Source organism: Photinus pyralis, unplaced genomic scaffold, assembly GCF_008802855.1.
Source record: "Photinus pyralis isolate 1611_PpyrPB1 unplaced genomic scaffold, Ppyr1.3 Ppyr1.4_LG2, whole genome shotgun sequence".
Classification (NCBI taxonomy): Eukaryota; Metazoa; Arthropoda; class Insecta; order Coleoptera; family Lampyridae; genus Photinus; species Photinus pyralis.
This window is the reverse complement of record NW_022170403.1, coordinates 3,841,624-3,863,305: the sequence shown is the minus strand read 5'-3', so window position 1 is coordinate 3,863,305 and position 21,682 is coordinate 3,841,624. Positions and strand designations below refer to the sequence as shown.

At 35.9% G+C, this 21,682-nt stretch overlaps 1 long non-coding RNA gene across 1 annotated transcript; it reads left to right on the top strand.

Annotated features, from left to right (window-relative positions):
• Positions 1-1,985: 1,985 nt before the first annotated feature.
• LOC116164612 lies at positions 1,986-2,727 on the top strand. Its single transcript, XR_004143950.1, has 3 exons — positions 1,986-2,495; positions 2,554-2,652; positions 2,713-2,727. It is a non-coding gene; the product is annotated as an uncharacterized LOC116164612 (long non-coding RNA).
• Positions 2,728-21,682: the final 18,955 nt, after the last annotated feature.

Here is a 21,682-nt window from a genome sequence, read left to right as displayed (position 1 = left end):
AGAATCACGATACGTAAACAATAATAATAAGGGATTGTGCTTCAACCCTTAACGTATGTTTGCCTTAAATTCACATACATATACTCGTTGCATACGCAAACAAGATCGTTATGTTCTTTTAATAGTGCCTCTCATACCATTTTGTTAGATATACAGTGAAAAATATATAGATACCAGAGCTTTATGGGTAGGATGTTGCATTTGAAACAATATGCCCTTTGTGGAAAATCAAAGTTCGGTAAAAGCTGATTTTGTGTAATATTACCTATTTAAGTTCCTTGAGGTGACACCACATATAGTCGAATTTTAATTTTAATTGAACCATTTGAACTTATATTTGGAAACCTACAATAGTTATTTGTACAACTAGTTTTGAAAGTGATACTTTTTTTCATGAATTTGCAGTTTGATTAATAAGGGCGAAGCCCGAGTTAATCAAGCAAATTCACGGAAAAAAGACACTTTCAACACGTGCTGTGCACGAAATTTTTTTGCATAGTGATCCATAATAACCCACAATTGAATAATTTTATTGACATTCGCGATTAATGGTCACACAAAAATGGATGCTATTTTTTTTTTTTTTTTTTTGTCAGGTGGGGAAATGCATTATGCACACTCCGGATGGAAAAGTCCGGAGTAGTGTGGGACTCTCACCCACTAAAACCCCACCTGAGGCTTCGGCTTCTAGGGCCATTCGCCTTTATACATACTTTTACACAGAAAAAGATGACTATATAAGTACAATGGGACAGAAACGGATCTAGTTACATTTATTAACATACAAAACCAACAATTTAAAAATATCATAGATCATTTGCTATACCAATTCTTTGGATAAAGGCAAGAGTATTTTTACATTGCTCTTTGTTTTTAAAGTTATTTTCCCATGCAGGGTCGATATTAAAGAGCACACGTACATCTGTGTACTGCGGACAGACAGAAATAATATGATGTGGTGTTAAAATAACACCACATTGTTCGCATAGTGGCCGTTCTTCGCCCGCCAACAAATATCCATGAGTGAGGGCAGTATGCCCCAGCCGGAGTCTGTACAGCCTGATCAAGTTCAAACGCCCAACGTCGATATAAAATAGCGGATCCAGACTCTGTTTGATCTTCTTCAAAGCCGTATCAGTCTCCGACCACTGTTCACTCCACCGCTCATAAATTTTCGTCTTCACAAGTTCACGTCGTGCAATAGATGACATATTCGTAAAGTCAACGTTATCCAGTTGGAGATAGTTTAATACCTCTCTAGCTCTAACACCTAACGATCTACATCTATTTAGCCGAGCAATTGTAGTTGCATCAGTAAGTGATATAAAATTTGGATGTTTATCATCTATCCTTACTTTTATATAATAGTTTGCAACAATCTGTTTCCGGCGTAGAGCTAGAGGGGGAATATTTGCCTCGACGTGGAGCGATGTTACCGGACTTGTTGGATATGCTCCCAAAGAGTAGCGAATGGCCAGGTTCTGAATCTTGTCAAGTTTCTCAAGCAAAGTATTACTGCCACATGTAGAGTACGCTGCACATCCATAATCCATCCTTGACAGGATGAGGGCCTTATAAATATCTAGGAGGGTCTTAGGGTGAGCTCCCCACCTATGATGAGCTAGAACTCTCATAATGTTCAGCGATTTTCTACATGTAGCCGCAACATTCTCCAAATGCTTTGACCATCGTAATTCCCTATCAAAGGTAAGTCCGAGGAACTTGACTTCTTGGACAACACTGATTATACGATTGTTCATAAACAAAACGGGGTCATAGTGGGGCTTACGGAGTCGACAAAAGTGAACAACCTTTGTCTTCTCCTCCGACAGCACGTACCCGACAGCAATGGCGTTATGACAAATGATGTTAATTGCCGTTTGTAGGTTTCGAGTTATTGTGCCAACCGTCTTACCAGAACAACAAACCATTAAATCGTCTACGTATAAGCATTTATCAATTGACTCCTCAACACATTTGGCTATTTCATTTATGGCGATGCCGAACAGGGAACAACTGAGTGTTGACCCCTGCGGCACACCATTTTCTAAAACATACTCTTTGGAGTTGATATCGCCGATTCTTACACAGAACTTCCTATCCTCTAAAAAGGATTTTATAAATTTAGGTAAATTCCCTCGAAGATTGTTTTTATACATATTTTGCAATATTCCATATCTCCAAGTCATGTCATAAGCACCTTTTATATCGAAGAAGACCGCAACCAGATGTTCACCACTGTCAAATGCCCTCAGAATTCTGTCTGTCAGTTTGACCAGATGGTCTACCGTTGACCGTCCTTTCCGAAAACCAGTTTGGTAAGGCACGTATACGTTATTGCTTTCGAGAAATGTTTGTAGCCGCACATTAACCATTTTTTCTAGCAGTTTTCCCAAGCAAGATGTCAAACTAATTGGGCGATAACTTTGTGCCTGCAACGGATCTTTTCCTGGTTTCGGTATAGGAATTACGATGGCTTGCTTCCATTCTGAGGGGTAGTAGAATCATTCCAGCAGTTGTTGAAGAATCTTAAGATGGTATTTTTCATTTCAGAACTACAGTGGCGAAGCATCTGGTTATGGATAGCGTCTTCTCCCGGTGAACATGACTTGGTGTTACGGATTGCTGCCTCCAATTCTTCTACAGTAAAAGGTACGTTACAGTTCTGTATATCATCTGTGTTAAAGTCAATTAATACTGCTTCTTTTTCAGGTTTGGTATCTAGAATGGTGTTGGAATAGTTTGACGAGCTACTGACTTTATAGAACTGATCTGCAATTATGTTAGTTATGTCTTGCAGTTTATTGGTAATTATTCCATCGGATTTGCGCAAAAACACCGGATGACTGCAGCTGTTTTTTCCAGATATAGCTCCGACTTTCTTCCAGACATCATTACTGGTAGTCTCTGGTGTCATGGTTGTTACATAATGTTGCCATGAAATTCTTTGGGCTTCTAGTATTCCCCGACGACACTGAGATCTTCGTTTTTTGAACTCTACAAGATTCTCCAACGTAGGATTTCGACGAAATTTATTTAGAGCTTTTTTCTTTAATGCTATTTTTTCTTTGATTTCAGGTGACCACCACGGGACCATCTTTCGCCTATTGCCAGGTTTAGATTTAGATATGCTGCCGTCAGCAGCGTTTATGATGGAAGAGGTAATGGTTTTAACATTTAGATTGTCTTGATTAGGAGGGACGAGGACTTGTGTGAAGAGTTCCCAATTTGCTAATGTTCATAGACAGGACTAAACTCCATGGAAACGCATAGTAAAAATCATGAAAAAAAGTACCACTTTCCATACGATTTTTCGTTAAAAAAAGTCCGATAATTTCATCACTATGTAAAAAAATAATGTTTAATCTCGCCTGGGACTCCTTCAAAATACAAAAATAACTTGTTTTTTTACATATGTACGGGGAATGATTGGGGTGAAACAAGAGGGGAGATACAAACAATTTGTTTAATGATGGTATACTTGCTGTCTATTGCTCAGGCGATGTTAAAGGTAACGTAGGGATAGGTAGAGAATAAGGAGAAAATAGGGTGGAGAGGAGTGGAGGAACGAAATTTAAACGGTAAGGGAAGTACAAAATAGTGAAAGGAACGATTAGATAGGGAAACGAAAACGATGGCACAAACGGTGTCTTCTGATCTTTGGAGCTGGCTGATGGTGGTCGTCCAGAGACTGCTATATGTTGAAAATCGTCAGAATTACAGACACCGGTACAGTAAATAAAAAGGCCCTAAAAAGGGAACGAGAAACAATACGAAACACGACAAACAAACCAAAGAAATACTTACAAGGTGTTGGAGGCCTTAAAGAAGACTAAATCGGTGTACGACGAATTACAGGAATTTATTTACAATTCTAAAAAAATATATAGGATGTACGAACAAAATAATCCCAAGGGGGTACTTATGGACAATGAAACAGAAGCGCACATCGAAAGATTGTTATTATAATCGTGGAATAATTAAACTGCGTGTAATTGAGTTATCTATAAATCCCCAAAATATGGGCGGCTCGCAACGATAAAGGACGAAATTTGGGAAAAAATTAAAAAGTAACGGACACTAGACGGAAATAACAAAAAGGGGGAAAATAAACGCAAGGCGGAGAAATTAATACAACAAAACAAACGACAGAGCACGCTACAGAGAAAACCAAAGAAGCAATTACGCAGAACGTGGAAAGATAATACGAGCATAAAACCATAGGGAAGAAATTAAAGAAGCAAAGGAAATAGGAAGAGGGTAGAAACGGAACAATGGATATAAGGAAAATACAGGCGTATTTCAAATCAAATTTATAATCACAAAGAAAACTAAAAGGAATTCTAGCGAATGGTACGCCACTGGAATAAAAACCACCAACAAAACTCAAAAGAAAGTTCCTAATTATAAGACTAAATATTAACCCTAACCTAAAATAACAACAAAAGAAACCAAAATACAACTTCTTGTAGGGTTTTGAAAGCGACAAAAAAAGGAACCTAACAATACGTACATAAAAATTCAATTAAAATTGAAGTTATTAATTAATTAGCATTTACAGTCAGATTTTCTCTACTAACAGTCATTGTTGAAAATTGTTTAGGAAGTCTGCAAAAATTGTAAAAATTGCTCTTCTGAGATTCAGGAAGACAGCTCAGATAAGTTTCCTGAAAACACTATAAATACTTCTGAGAAAACTACTAATACCTACTCTTTCCAAAAGAATTGTGGAAAGGTATTCTAAGAAATATTCACAAGAAGATTGCTAAAGCGGTTTCTAAGACTTCTTTGTTGCTTTTCCAGCAAGATTTCAAAAATAATTCTTACGGTTTCTAGTGATATTTCTAAGAAGAAATCCAGCCGTTGCCTTTTAGGAATTTAAATATTTCTTGGGAAAGTCATGCTAGAGCTAGTCTACACTGTAGACACCTAATCGCTCATGGAATGCGGGTTTGATAAATATTTTGTACCATATGAAACTATAAAGTTAATAGAAAAATTTACAGAAACAAAGAAATTAAAATAAAAATTAAACCAAATAAAACAAAAATAAAATAGAGCAATGAACAAAAAGTTACTAAAATGACTTCCAAAGTGGGAAAAATATTCTAAATCTGCGATTCTGGCCCGTAAAAAGTACCTATATTATGGTTTTAAGCGATCTTACACATTTACGTTTAATGATATTTTAGATATTTACAACTATAGGTATCAAAAGTCTTACCTCAATATTTAACCATTGATAATAATTAACGCCACAATTAAACATTTATGGCAATTTCTTGAAAGGGTTGTTGTCGGGGTTGTTGTAATTACTACATTTTTAATGTGACATAAAATTACAGTTTAATTTTGTCTAAATAATCAAATTTGGAGTAATTCTCAGAATCTAGCAGCATTCAAATAGAAAGATAAATTGATGATTTATGAAGTAGGTTATCCTTTAATTGATATTTGTTGTAACTGGCGTGGTTTAATAATTAACAACAACACATACTAATATTTTAATTGGATAAATGGGCACTGCAATATTGATGTATGTTGAAAGACTTGGGGATGATACGGTCAGTTTCCTACAAAGGTGATGTAGCTAATAAAATCTAAGTACACGAATGTCGAAGACAAAAGTCCTGACCAACCGAAATAATTCTGTAGCACAGGACTGTATACTTTAATTCGATTCATGTTGGTGGATATGAGACGAGGCTTTTTTTACAGCCAGGGATGTTGCTTTGAGATCATCAGGGATTTGTTCGAGAACGAAAACTTAATTGAATTGCAACAACAGTTACGTATTTTACATTTTCAGTTCAATTTAAAAATTTCAGGCTTCATAAATTATTCCCGTTCGACAATTAGGTCAGTGTACGTTAGGCCTACCTAAATTTTCACCTAAACAAGTTCGTCGCAAATTTCTGTTTAAGACAGTAAATATAATTAAAAAGATTTAGCCCTCGACAGGGATTTGCTTGAATTTGGACACGTTGTAATAATCCATGCCACAAATTAATTCCAAATCTCAAAAGTTAATACCTACGTGATAACGTTTAATCCACTCGCAAGGGAACAGTCGTTATATGAAGGAACTACTTTCAAATTAAGCAGTCGAAAGTCACAAGGGATTACGATTACCAAAATTACATTTCGCTACAGTAATCCGATTACAAGTAAATAGGCTATTTAAACGGATTTACCGGCGACGTTCCTACTAGAGGATAACATCAACATATTTTTAACTTCAATCTGCGTATTCTGAAGCAGTTTGTCTATATTTACATGAATCTGGGGAAGATTCATTTATTTCATCTAATACTACAAAATATCGTTAAACATATCTTTAAATACCACAAGCTCCTCTCGAATCATATTATTGAGTTATTGAATATTCGCCGCCCGTGCATCTGCGGTTTGACGTCAATATATTATTCCAACAACCCCTTTCTAGTTTATCTGCGATGCAGTGAGTAGTTAATTATTTTGAGTTTCCGTCACGATTGGGCCGTATCGCTAACTGCAATTCTCGTTGTCGGCAGACCCAACATAGTAAGCGAAACTAGGAAGCTTTATATTATCTTAGACAGATAAATAGCCAGAGGGTGGGTGGTAAAAGTTTCCAGTTTGGCTTATTGCAATTGTGTACACGCTATGACCTATATTCATTATATGGAAAGACCGTGAAGGATTGCTAAACGACCCGCACATACCCATAAGTTTTGTCTAATTTGCGTTTCCACTGTGGTCACCCAACTTCTACAATTGAGCATGTCGCCGTTTTGTAAAGCTCTAACCATATGTGATATATTTTAAACAGTTTGTGCAACAATGAAGAAAACAATTTGTATTGTAACGACATAAAAGGATATGCGATAAATTACGAACGCTGTTGTGTCAATGAAAGGGACGTATAGTATTTGGATTTAAGGTGTGTCAAAGGTATTGCTAAAAGGGCAACTCTATAAAACACACTTTCCATAAAGTATTAATGTTAAAAACAACTTTTAAAACGGCATAAAAGCTTCGGACCGCATTAATTTCGCTGCTCCATAATGTTTTTACCGATAACTTCTGCTCCCATCGCCGAAACCACCCCCAGAATGTATGTCGCTCTAATCACGTACACATTTCGATAAATCACGTTCTTTTACTGACATTTCCTGTCTTTTTTCCGAAAATATTTGAAATAAAACTAGAATTTATAAATTTGGAGCCTTCGTAACTCCTTGTGGGTAACATTGTGAATGGACACATCAGCTAGCTAATTATGCGTTTAGTATAGAATAGAATAGATACACAAAATAGAAAAGAGTAAGTAGCAGGTAGCTTTATTTCAGAAAGTCATAAGCTTAGTCATAAACGGACATTTGTCTCGACGTAAAGTAGGTAGTAGGACTTTATCAATAAATCGCCGTCACGTTGTTGGACCGTTGTGAAAACCAAATGCTAACCTACTAAAATGTTTCGAATTAGTAGCAACACGCAGATTTAATATCTGAAGGTGACAAAAATTTGGCGTCTTGCAATTTATCTAGTATGCCCGTCACGTAAGGAAGAAGATACGCATCTCGCTCAGTTCTACATTTACCTTCCTGGAGTCTACGCAGAATCTGTAGGAATTATTATTATTATGTGCCTTTTTAACCTAAACTATTGGTGAATCCCACGGTGATTAGAATGGTTGGACAATACCGGCTGCTAACATTGTATCACGTTTTTTATCAATCCTCCTTCTTCCCTTACGATCCAATCTTCAATCGCCACGGAACACTCACATATGATGATGACAATATAAGGTGGTGTTTTACTGTCTGTACAACTGTACAACCAGGTAGGTGTTGTCAGAATAACAGATATGTTGCAAATCAAGAAATTACTTCAATCCTTCAGCAGAAAAGTAGCGTAGACCACAACCAAAACGACAAAAATAGATACTACACCGTTAGCACTCGTATATTCTAAAGATCCATTACTTATGATTGATTGCCAACTTTCACGCTCTCTTAAAAATCTGTTTTAAAAATGACCTCTTCTTCTTTTCATTTTTCAAACCCTAATCAATAATTTCAAAAAAATTTCAGAAAGTAGTGGAATCCGAAGAATATGAAGGCTCAGAAGTATTCAAAAACCTGTAAGTCTTGGGGTATTAGAACAGTCCAAATAGGTACTTATAATTAAAGTTTTCGGATCACCACACGAATGTTTATAATCAGAGCCTTAACTTGTGCAAAACCTAGTACTTTCAGATTCTGTATGATTTTTAAGATATTACTCTTAATACGAGATTTTCAGAAGCTAGACAATTTAGAATTCGCCTCTCGAAAGTCTTTAAAAACATTCATAGTTTTCCGAAGATTTAGGATAAGTATCCACAGTGCTCAGTGCAGTCAAGGTTTTAAGAATTTTCTACGAGTCTACCAAAGCCGAACAGTCTTTTATGGCCTTCGGGGAAAATATATGATCTTCAATCGCCGAGATTGCTTTTTCATCGAAATGATCGATTTTGAGACGTTCTTATCATGATTAATCTGTAATACTGTAGGAGCATTGACGGTACGGTGTGATAGACACAACAGAATGCGGCAACAGTAGCGCAAAATAAAACTGTAAGGCTTAGAGTTCCAAAATCCAAAAAACCAAATAATCTGAGAATTTTTCACACTCAGAGTGTGAGCTTAACAAATCCACATTTCCAAGGGTCGGTTACTGGCGAAGAACCTAAAATAAAATTACGGCACTCGGAAACGGCAGTAATTTCCTTAAGCAAGAACGGAAGCACGCATCATTAACAGTATCTACTGGGAAACAAAATGCAGGAAAGCAGCCCAAAATTATCGGAAAGAAACGTATCAAACGCTTACCTTGAAATTAAACGCTACGGTAAAATGCGAAAATTCAACGTACGAATTTACACTCTGACGCCAAAAGATGCAAAATCTTTTATAGATTTCGGAAAGTTGTGGAAGAGCCCGGTGGTTTTCTTAGCCGGCACAACGTACTCTGGTAATAACGATCAAAAATTAAAACTTTATTAATTAATTACTCGGCTTCCTGTTATCATAAAAATCTGGGACCAGTCCTCAAATTCAAGCTATTTAAGCGCGCTTCCAACAATATCAAACAGGACCTATTTTGATGAAGTTTGTTGTAACTCAATTGTACTTACTTAATTGGCCGGGTTGAAATTCCTTACCTAATTCATAAATCTTTTTACTTGAAATATTTAGGTCAATCGCAAAGGACCGCGTTATATACGTACACTGTACGGCCTTGCAATTTTATACTCGTTTCCAATTAACGATAGGAAACTAAAATGGGCCAATAACTAGTGAGCAATGACGAGAACTGCAATCATACGATATTAATTTTCTCTCGTCTTCCAAAGGACGAAAGCTTTCGAAGGCTGACAGAATAATTAAAATATATCTACGGGAACAATTATTGTTGTGGTCGGGTAAACCTGTCCAAATACTGTCGCGCTCTTGAAATGGCTTTCAAGATTTCCGAACATGCCTCCCTCACTCCCGTGATTCTTTCTGGCAAAAGAGAATAAATACACCAGTTTTGATCGGGAAAATTTTGTCACACTGAAAAAGAGGTATGAGTTTGTTCACTGAATAACATTTATAACTAAAACCAGTAGTGGTTTCCCTACAACTAAATAATGAGCAAGACAAATAGCAACCCCTTAGAGCATAAGCTTTACCTTTTGGGCGTGTATATTGGACCCGTAAGTTTATGCGCAAAACCTCAAAATCCTAAACAATATGCATCTAGACAGCAATATTTAGGTACTTCTTTGATGAGTTTACTTGATCTAAATTAGCGAACCGAGCGATTAAGCTTTAATTGGTATATTCAGTGGGGAGTCTCGTATTTTTCAAATGTTGGTTAATTATCAAATCTGAAGTACGATTACAGGGGTGAAAAAAATAAATTTGTAGTCTAGAGATTCAACAAAGTCTGCTGATGGTAACATTTCTGTGGACTGAACGAATGCAGCTATGGTCTTCCATTTGAGAACCTAAAGGGTCACTTTTGCACTCGAAGGGGCAAAAGTCACGACATCAAATGGAATTTCATAGTTAATCACATTGCATCATACTTTATGATCATTACACTCATTAGTATGAGAGATACTATAATTACCCAACAGCGACTTCAACGGATATTATTTCACTTTTATAAAATAGTCTTCTTAGATTAATGTTTATTTGCATTGTACCAAGATTATCATTAAAAGGTAATCAAAGGAATTTCTTTTTTTACCGGAGTAAAAAAAATAACGTATACGGTGCATTCCAATTAAATCCGTCACTATTGGTTACGTATTATTGGAGCTTTGAAGTCTGTGAAATTGCAAACCCCAAACATATTGCTATAGGGTGGCAGATTTAATTAGAAAATACAAATTCTCATCGTGCTATCGAGCGGTTCAAGAACCATTTTTTAAGTGGAATACTCTGCATATACAGGGTGACTTTTTTCCGATGTTTAGTATGGCTCGTAAAGCGTAAGAGATGCAAAGTCGCTTAATTGGGCAAAGTTGCAGAATTTTATGTATAGATTAAGTTTCCCTTTCAGAGTTTCTAGTAGCTCTACAAACAACGAAGTTATGGTAAAAAAAAACGGAAAATGGTAATTTTTCTCAGCCTTCTGATGGTGCTAAAATCAAACTTTTATCACTTGTGAGTTTCGAGTAAATAACATCAACTTTGTTATTTCTTATGGACGCCATATTGGATTTTTATGTCGGTATTTACCCGGTATCTAGAAGAGTTTTGAGTTTGGCCACTAAGAAACCCTAATTTTTTTTATTAACTCATTGTAAAACGTAGTCTCAAAAGAAGCGCGCTTAAAAAACGTAATGCCCGATGTATTTCCCATATTTTTCCGATATCCGGGAAAGAAGTAATTAATTAAAAATAGAATTAATTTGGTTCGCTTTCGTACTGAATACAGCGAACTGGATTTTCCGTATACCACTTCTCCAAAATTCGGATTTTTTTATACGGTAAACGCTTGAATCTTTCGGCATTTTTACATTCGCAACTATGTTTTCAACCGTTTGTGGCAAACTTCCCGTCAAGGATCGTTGCATATTCAAAAAGACATTGAAGCGTTCCCAGCACGAGGTCAGGGTAAGTACAGTTGGGTTCTAATCATATTTCCGAAAGCCATATAATGTCAAATTCATCAGCAATAGTTTTTAAGAAAATTAGACTTCTTAGGTAAAGATCTGATGTTTGTAAAACACAATTTAAATAATTTTTTCAAAAAGGTAACGTTCGCCTAAAATAAAACTTAATACAGCGACCAAAACATAAGGGATAATATCAAAAGAAATTAATTTCCCTATTATTAATGTAACTAATTTGATTCTATATACACTTTCGCCGTTCATTTTAAAAATATGCCTCAATGTTTCAATGCACGAAAATACTTATGACTGAAATTTATACCTCAATATGTTTTGGAGAGTTCAGTTCATTTAGTTCACTCGTATTTCGCAATCAAAATGCAAGTCGTGAAAAATGTACTTCTTTAATTGTTGCATTTTTAGCAAGTCGCTGACCTCAGGCAGATGGTATTTTTTAACGGCTCGTGTCTAATTTCCACAAAACTGTTTGCGGGAAGATATTGAGTAGCGGTTTAGAATCTCGGAATATCTGCACTGTTTTCCTCGATTTCAGCTGGATATGTTCTTGGTAGGAATTCTCCAAAATTTAATACTAGTCGGTGAAAATGGGTAAAATGACTTCTTTATGTAAACTCGACTTTTTAATGCATGCAATGCATTAGCCCTTAGGGAAAATTGAATTCTTTTTTGACTATCCTCTGTGAGGTTACCTATTGATTAGTTATCAATATTTCTTATTCTATTATTAATTTGTTGTCTAACATCTTCAACAGAGGCTGGTGGTAATTTATTCCCATAGGGCTTCTGCTGCAGTCCAGAAAGAATTAGATCCACTTCTGAGTGATATATAGCCGACAGTTAGAAATTTGAAGAGAAAGATATTATTTCCTTTATAATTGTTTAACAAAATAATTGGTGTAAGTTGTCTGTGAGTCCAAGAACTGTTTACATTTATGTTCAATGAGTAATAAATTCCTCGATAAATTGAAAACAGTTCCACTTTTTAACAGATTTTCTCAGAGAAAACGGTTTCCAACTAACAACGGAAAATCCTTTTCCTTGAAATCTCAAAAGGTTGTATATTTAGAAGGTTTTCGTAAACAGCCTAATGTAATTAAATTAATTAGCACAGCTTAACATTAAAACACGGTACGAAATGGCTCTAATATGGCGGACAATGCGGTTCTTTATGTAACAACTATAATAGTCATGCGTAATTAAAGGAATAAGAATTACACTGGGGATTAATTGAGGGGCTGGCGCAGATATAAATTTTAGTATAACTCTGTAAATAATTAAAAACAATGCGCGTTTCCATTGAAATTCTTGAGGTAACTGGCACCTAAACATTTTTAATTGAGGTACGAACAACATCAAATAAATTCGAATGAAAATGACCGGAAAGCAAGGGTTAAATGTCTTTACTTTCTTTGAGATTTGTTATTAATCATGGGAATTAAATTTAGAAAGTGCCAGTCGAATATTTAATTATAGTTCAGTCAAATTACGGTTTGGACTGGATGTTGTCATTTTACTCGGCGAAACCAAAGTGTGTTCTATGTAAAAAAATCCGCTGAATACGAAAATCATAGTCCCCCCGGCCGGAAATCCCAGAACATATGAATTTTCCCATGTTATTTCCCTATATCCCGCCGTCAAATTGCCACGCTCTATTAAAAGCAACGTCTGTTGAGCGGTCAGTTCTATTTTTAAGCAATTTTTCAAATTTTGACAACACAAAAAAGTTTATCAATAATCGTATGTCATTAATACGTTTATTTAAATTAAATAAATAAATAAATAAATAATATATGCTACCTACCAAGCGAATAGACAACGAAAAACATCTGTCAATGTGCTAGAGCCCTATTATTTTACCCTCCAATATTATTTTAAAATTGATGGCAGATGTTTATTAATAAACTTTTGTTTGTTGTGCTGTCAAAATTCAAAAAAATTCAAAAAAGAGAACTAGCCGTTCAACAGACGTATCATATACGTTTATTTTATAGCATATGTTAAATTAGCATCTTAATAGGTTTAAACGAGTAGGCTAAGTCGTTCTTTAACCGTAAGGGTAGATAAAGTGATCACTCTAACCGTTAGGGTAGATAAAGTGAAACGAATGACTGTGCATTCTAATGACATCTGTCATTCTTGTTTCAAATGCACGAGATAAAGACGTTCAGAACATATGACAATTCTGTCTCGTGGAAACGATCGCGACGGCAGAACCTAAGCTTGCTATTTTTGACGTCTTAAATTAAATTCAGTATTATCAGACGTTTTACAATGATGTATATTGCTTCTGCTATAAAATAAACTTTTGTATTATACACGACGATAAAGGGAAACTCACCATCTCGTGAAAGTTAATTAACATCTTTCACTCAATGGTTAAAATATCCCATTATCGTCTTGTATAATAACTAAATATTATGCGCTCTACTTAAAGAGAACATTACGGTGACAGACGCTTACAAATCGTCGCAAAAAATATGTCGTTATCTCCCATTAGTAGTAAAGGTACAAACTTGTGTAACTGTCAATATCATTAATTATGACAAGTCAATCTAACTAAACTACTTGATCTACAGTCAGATGCGGCTCGCTAGTTCTATCCACGTTTCAACAATTACGTGCTTCGATGACTATTTATTTTGGCCGTATTAGGGGCCGAAATAGACAAGACAGTCTTGTGGACATTAAAGGACTTTGCGGTCAATGTGTACATAAGATTAACGTAAAGACAACTTTTACATCATAAATCTCCTGAATATGACGTCCCATTTGTCAAAGTGCATACACTCCACTTCAACGACCTTTAGTCTAAAAACATTGAGAGAAATAAGTCCATTAAGAGCCTCATACAAAAAAAATGTATTATGTACCGCAGGAATTATAATATTATAATCTAAAGAAAACGGCTCAGTCAAATATTCAGTGGATCAGATTCACAGCATTTTCAGTTCTCTTGACACTGTTCTTTGAAAAATCTTTTTATTTGGTGAACCGTCTTGTGGACCTGTATAATTACTTGTATACTAAATAATTAGAAATATATCTACGAATGGCTGCATCTTCAGGAGTACCTAACAAGGATATAAAACATAGTATTTTATATGCTTGTGTGCAGTGCGTGGGTAAAATTTGCTAATCAATAGCGTCAAATCCTTTTACGTATCAATACGCCCAAATGAGTTAGCGGTAACCAACGCGTATGATGAATGACACTCCATTAGCAGATTTAACTAGGTATTTGAAATTTAACTATTCCATTAAATGGTGAATAGGTAGAAAGCATTTACAAATATAAAGCAAAGTGGGGTTAACTGTTTACGAACTGAGAAATGACAACTTTTCGCAATAAGTACCGAAGTTGGGCGATGCTTTTTTCCCCAACTGAAATATCCTATAAACGTTTGTAAAATTTATCTTGATTTATGGGGGTGCCGATTTCCAACGCAGTAGATTGAATGCTTTGAAAGGGTTCTAAACACTTTCTAGTATTTATTTTTGAAGCGAATTTACTTAAAATGTTCTCAATACTAACTTTCGAAGGTAATGTTCATTATTGTTTTGACGCTCCAAATTTTAAAAGCAACCCCCAATTAGATACGGGTTAATTATGTATGTTTGTTAAGCTTTCAGAAAAAAGCGCAAGTTTCCCGCTACAATTACTTTGTTAATATAGCAACAAAGTATAAAACCCTTTACCGGATAGACGTAAATAATCCCATTTTTCGGCTGTTTAATTAAGAGGAACTCTAATTTGGAAATTCCGCTAAGAAATGAAGAACTCTCGTTAAAGGTATAGATTGATTTTAATTTTGTTTTTAGCTGCTTTTAATATTGATCCCGACTTTCTCTATAATTACCGAAAATGAAAAGTTTAGACGAACCCCGTTTCTCTGCTAATAATTTCCCCGTTAGTGGAATACATTAATTTAAATGAAAATTACATAAAGAGTTTAGATAAATTAAAAAGCAGCAAATTACGAACGGTAGGGATTTAAGGGTGTTAGTTAAATTTGAACGTGCATAAAGAAGCAACTTTAAATGAGGCTCAAATAACTTCACATTTAATGAGTCTATGTTATTAGTATCTTCGTCTCAATTTCATTATACTATTGATTCGTTCATCAACTTCGGCAGCGTAATTTATAGCTGGTTAGGATTTAACAGAATTTCAGAAATTCGGCATCATCTAACCAACGGACCACAACAGATTATTATAAATGGAATTTGTTCAGGATTAAACAAAATTAAATATCTCAATAGGAGGCCATGATCTTGCACAACCTTTAATTCATTCCTCGAAATCATTTTGTCATATTTTTAAAAATTGTAAGCAAATTTTGTATTTTTGATCGGCCCTGTATACTGTTTGACTTAAAGCCATGCTGATTGCGCATAGAAGAGGAATTGAGTATTTTTGAGATGGTCACAGTTTGTTCTGTCCGATTTTGTGCCGCATTTGAGAAGTTACTATGCCGTCGGGCAAACCTATTTTAGGTTAGACAAAATATGAAAAAACAAACTTCTGTAACTAGTTTGATATTATGCGTAGATATTTTTTTTTAGACAGGTGGGGAAATGCATTACGCACACTCCAGATAGAAATCCGGAGTAGTGTGGGACTCTCCCATTATCTGGGTATACCCACTAAAACCCCACCTGACCACCGTAATTCCCCACCAAAGGTAAGTCCGAGAAACTTGACTTCCTGAAAAACACTGATTACCCGATCATTCATTAGTAGCACAGGATTATAGTGCGGTCTACGGAGTCGGCAAAAGTGGACAGCCTTTGTCTTTTCCTCCGACAGCACAAACCCGACCGCATTGGCGTTACTACATATTCTGTTTATGGCCACTTGTAGACTTCGAGTTAATGCACCGACCGTCTTACCAGAACAACAAACCATTAAATCATCAACATACAAACATTTATCAATCATCCCCTCAACACCTTTAGCTATTTCGTATATGGCGATGCCAAACAGGGAACAGCTAAGTGTTGACCCCTGCGGCACACCATTTTCTAAAACATACTCTTTTGAGTGGATGTCGCCAATTCTTACAACAAACTCCCTGATTTCTAGAAAGGATTCTATAAATTTTGGTAAGTTTCCTCGAAGAATGTAGTTATACATATTTTGCAATATTCCATATCTCCAAGTCATGTCATAAGCACCCTTTTTATCAAAGAAAACCGCAACCAGATGTTCACCACTGTCAAATGCACTCAGAATTCTATCGGTCAATTTGACCAAATGGCCAGCCGTTGCCCGTCCCTTCCGAAAACCCGTTTGATAAGGTAGGTACGTATATATTGTTATCTTCAAGAAATGTTTGCAGCCGCACAATAGCCATTTTCTCTAGCAGTTTTCCCAAGCAAGACGTTAAACTAATTGGGCGATAACTTTGTGCCAGCAACGGATCTTTTCCAGGTTTCGGTATAGGAATGACAACGGCCTGTTTCCATTCCGAGGGGTAAGTATGTTCATTCCAACAAATATTAAAGAAATTTAATATACTTTGTTGCATTTCAGGAGTACAGTGATGAAACATTTGGTTGTGGATATCGTCTTATCCCGGTGAACATGACTTGGTGTTACGGATAGCGATATTCAACTCTTCTAAGGTAACCGGAGTATTATAATTTAAGTTTTCGTTAGTATCAAAAATAATAGAAATGGATTCTTTATGTTCTTTAGTGTGAAGAAACGTATCCGCATAATTTCTGGAGCTACTAACTTGGTAAAATTGGGTTGCTATGATATCCGAAATATCCTCTGGTTTATTTGTGATTTGTCCCTCCGAATCTCGCAAGAAGGCCAGACTATTGCAACCAATTTTACCTGATACGGCTCCAACCTTTTTCCACACTTCCTTGCTAGTAGTGTCTGGTGTAATCGTGGACACGTATTGAATCCAGGAGCTCCTCTGTGCTTCCAATATTTTTCGGCGACACTCCGAACGACGTTTCTTAAAAACCATTAAATTGTCCAACGTAGGATTACGTCTAAATCTATATAAGGCTTGATTTTTTAATGATATTTTTCTTTTATTTCAGACGACCACCACGGAACCATTTTTGTTTTATTGCTAGGTTTGGATTTTGGAATACTGGCGTTCGCAGCGTCTAATATAGCAGATGTAAGAGTTTTTGAAACTTAAGCTATCTAGGGTTGGAGGAACGAACTTACTTGCGAAAAGTTCCCAATCTGCTTGTGAGATCTTATATCTAGCCACGGATCTTATCGTGGGATTTTTGCCTCTAACAGAAATGATTATGGGAAAATGATCGCTGTGATAGAGATCAGTTTCCACCTCCCATTCAAAATTACAGTATATATTTGGAGAACATATAGAGAGATCAATTGCGTCGAATGTTCCGGATCTCACGTTGAAAAACGTGGCCGAACCGTTATTCAAGATACTTAAGTTATCGTTTTCTATGAGTTCCAATAACTCTTTACCTCGGGCATCATTTGAGGTAGAGCCCCAACAATGTTGTGGGAATTGAAATCTCCGACAACAACAAAGGGGGTTGGGAGCTGATTTATAATTTTGTCTAATTTGTTTTACTTCATATGCTGTATTAGGAACGTTAGATGTTACAAAATGTAAAAGTTTTAACAATTTCAAGTTGTACTGCTACAGCGTGGTAAGTTGTATTTAATACAACCCTTTTATATGGTGTGCCTTTTCGAATGAGAAAAGCCACTCCTCTACAGGCTCTTTCAGGTGAGTAAAAATCTTTCCTTACCAGACTGAAATTTTTTATATTGTATTTTGATCTCGGTTTCAGGTGCGTCTCCTGAAGAGCAATACACAATGGTGTATACTTTTGAATTAATAGTTTCAGTTCGTTGAAGTTGTTAGATAGTCCCCGACAGTTCCATTGGATACTTTTTGTTGTATCCATTTTAAAAGTAAGTAGAAACAAACACAGTTGAATAATTTAACATGTAAATAAAATTAAAAATTACAGTGTATATGGGACTATTACAAATAATTAATTAATAGTTTCACACAATAGATAAAGACAAGAAAACATTTATATCACAGATGTAATCACAGATTAAATTTATTGACTAAAAATTTGCGGATCACCTGCCGTTTTACGAGGCATTCTGGGCTTGCCTTTCGGCCAACCTTTCTTTTTCTTTTGATGTTTGGCCCCCTGCACTGTCTGCGAATCGACAGAGGTGATGCTGGAAGACCTTGTCCTAGCCAATGACATCCTACGCTTTGACCTTCGCGTTTCCACGTCCATGGTCTCAACTTCCGATGCAGTGGTCGGCTCTAAGAACTGAGTAATTGTTTTGCTTACTTGTGAGATAGGCTTTGATTTATGAAGTCCAGATGCATGTTGAGAAAGATGTTCGATTTTGGTGGTAAGTACCTTCATGCAACTTTTCATCTCTTCCTGTATTATTTTTCTGATTTCAGGCACAGTATTCGATTGATTTGAAGGTGACGCAGCGGTTATCTGCGCGAATTACATGCTAGGAACCACTAGGGTGTCCACCTTTTTCTTCGCCTCAGGGTACGACAACTTGTGCAATATCTTTACTTCCTGAATTTTCATTTCCTGCTTGTAAACTCCGCAGGATTTTGCTATTCCGAAGAGAGTCCGGCCCAGACACCCCACCGCCCGTGTGGTTTGGATTATTTAAACTTTCCATACCTTTTTTGCATTTTATAGCTACTGCCAGCTGTGCGGGGTGAAAAACTGAAACGGTAACAACAACGGAGCCCTGCCGAATCACTACTAGGTACCTTCATGATTTCGTTGCGTCATTGGAGTAATTTGAATTGTAAAAAGATTTCAAACCTCCCCCATCCCCATTTACTATTTAACGAAATTTAAAATATTGTGTTGGTTTCGACGGTACACCCTCAGGCGACCAGAATAAAGTAAACTTTCTAACGACTTTTGAATGCAACTAAGGTTCGAGAAGGAATTTGCATTAAATTTGAAGGCACAATTATAAGCTTGAAGATACTGTAGCGAATATTTTAGAAATCCAAAGAGTCATCGGGGCTCCACCGGCCAACATCGAGGCGCCATCAAAGAGATTAGTCACCGGAATAATTAAGCAAACATTTGTCACGATACCCAGCTACTGACAGCTGACGTTTGAGTTTTGTTACTATGATTGAAATTAATAATTTACGTACAATTTTCATACCATACTTTCAGGAGAATTACATACTCGCTTGACTATACCCACTTCTTTGCCATGCAAGTAATGTAAAATACTATTAAGTACCTTACTTTTCTTACTATTAGATATTTAAGAAGGCCGCAAGCAAATATCATGTGAAAACTGCACGCTCGTTATTGCTAAAGCGCTTTCAACCGTCTGAAATTACGCCCGGATCCTTAATTTAGTGTTGTTGATTACTCCTTGATGAGGTATAGTAGCCGTCATTTTGACAGAACCGCATTGCTATATCCTTTCAAAAGCAGCAAAGTTGAATTAATCACCGCGTAAAGTTTCTAATATATGGGGAACAAGCTGCAAGACGATGTTAACAAACGGTCTGATGTACATTATTGGTCTACATTCGATGCTCCTAGTTTGAAAGGAGGTATTCATATAATTAAACGTTTTAGTCTAAACAATTAAAATTTAAATTGAAAGTTGCTTCAAATTTAAGTCCTGATCGGAAATTTTTAAAGAAAAATTAAATATGTCAAAGGCTATGTCAGATAGGTACTTACATCTTAGTTGAATAAAACGGCGCATTTAGAAAAAATAGGAAATTGTAGGTTTCTATTTCAAAAAACCAAGATGGCGTCAACATCCGGTATTTATGGCATCGGCGCAATCTTAAAAATATTTTATTCTAATTGTAAGTAGTCGCCTATGGCTGTGAATCATATTTCAAGTGTCTATTCCAACTGCAAGTTTGAAAACACGGGCTACGTGAATCACTCTGTATATAAAATTCTTCTGCAGGTGTGTATATGACAGAACTCCTAAACAGCTGGACAGGTTTTGATGCAATTTTTATATGTAGATCGCTGGATGGTTTGGATTAACAAATTGTGTCCGATCGGATTATAAGGTTTGTTTAAAAACTTCTTTGTTAGTTGATGTCGCACTCTGCTATTTGGCGTACCGATCGATACAAGCGTTAATACCTTGCCGATCGTTTACATTTTTACATTCGGGTTTACGTTATCATTATATCCGTCAATATTGAGCGTAGGTCGAAGGGAAAATGTAGGACATATTTAAAATTTTATAACTTAACTTTGTGTTTTTTTTCGTTATTATTTTACAATGCCTCGGATGGTTGCCAAGATTGCGAAATCTATTAATGTTTGTGTAATTTTTTTTCTGTCTGTCGCAGCTCTATACTTTCGTTACTTTATTATTGACAATTATTCAGTTAACAATTCTCATGTCTTGGTTTTTTTATGGGTTTAAATGAGTTGAAGGGAATGGAAAATGTGTAACTTCTGTAGCAGAGAAAGACTACGAGTGCGAAGCATTATCACATCTAACCCTCAAATTGACATTGTAATCAGGAGTCAGACTGATAAATTGGTTTGGTAAAATAGCTGTTTGTTCAAAAGGATTATGCGTGGAGGACCCTATCTCACTCAACTTAATGAAGGCAAATCATAAATGCTTTATATATCCTGCTTGATCTTAAACGACAGTAAAATCTAGTTAGTGTTTGAGTAACAAATTACAACGTTAAAAGCCTAAATGCTTCGGAGCCCCTACACCTAATCTGCACATGAGTGTATTAGAACTGTGATGTAAGCTATAAATCCAAGGCATTCATCACAGTTCTAATACACACCAAGGCATTCTTAAATTAAAAAATTGTTCCCATTCTTACAAATAATAGACGGGCCTACTACGATATTCTGTGGTTGATCTAATGCCAGGTCTGCATTTTGTATGAACCACCTACAAAAGATGCACTTAAAATACAGCTTGTAAAGGAAAATAAAAAGCGTGTTAAAGTTGTGCAAGTTTTAACAATGTGTTCTAACAAAAAAAGTTAAACTTTACTCGGTAGGGACACAAAAGTGTAGTTGAACGCATCCTGTTATCCCTGCAATTATACACGGTCGCTATTAAAGATGGACCTAAAGCTTTCACGTTCAAACCGTTTGATGTGTAGACATGAAAATTAGAACGCTTCCATTTGAAATTATTTCACATACTTTCAGGTTAATTTTTTTGCTCACTTTTCCTCCCAGGTGGAGAAAAACGCGACAGGAGACAAATAGTGACAGTACCCATTAAAATGTCAAACACAATTTAATGATTATTGGTTATCTTTATTATGTATCGGGTGATCCAATAAGACTGTTCCTCGGCCATATCTCGGGAACCGTGTTCGTTGTATGACTTAGGGGTAAAAAAAAATATTGGGAAATCGGTCATGAAGAATCGCTGGAAAAGATTTTCAAGTTCTAAAAATGACCACCAGAGGGCGAAACAGCCATCTTAAATTTTAAAATTGCATTTTCTTTTAATTTCGCATAATAAACTAAAAATTCTCTTTG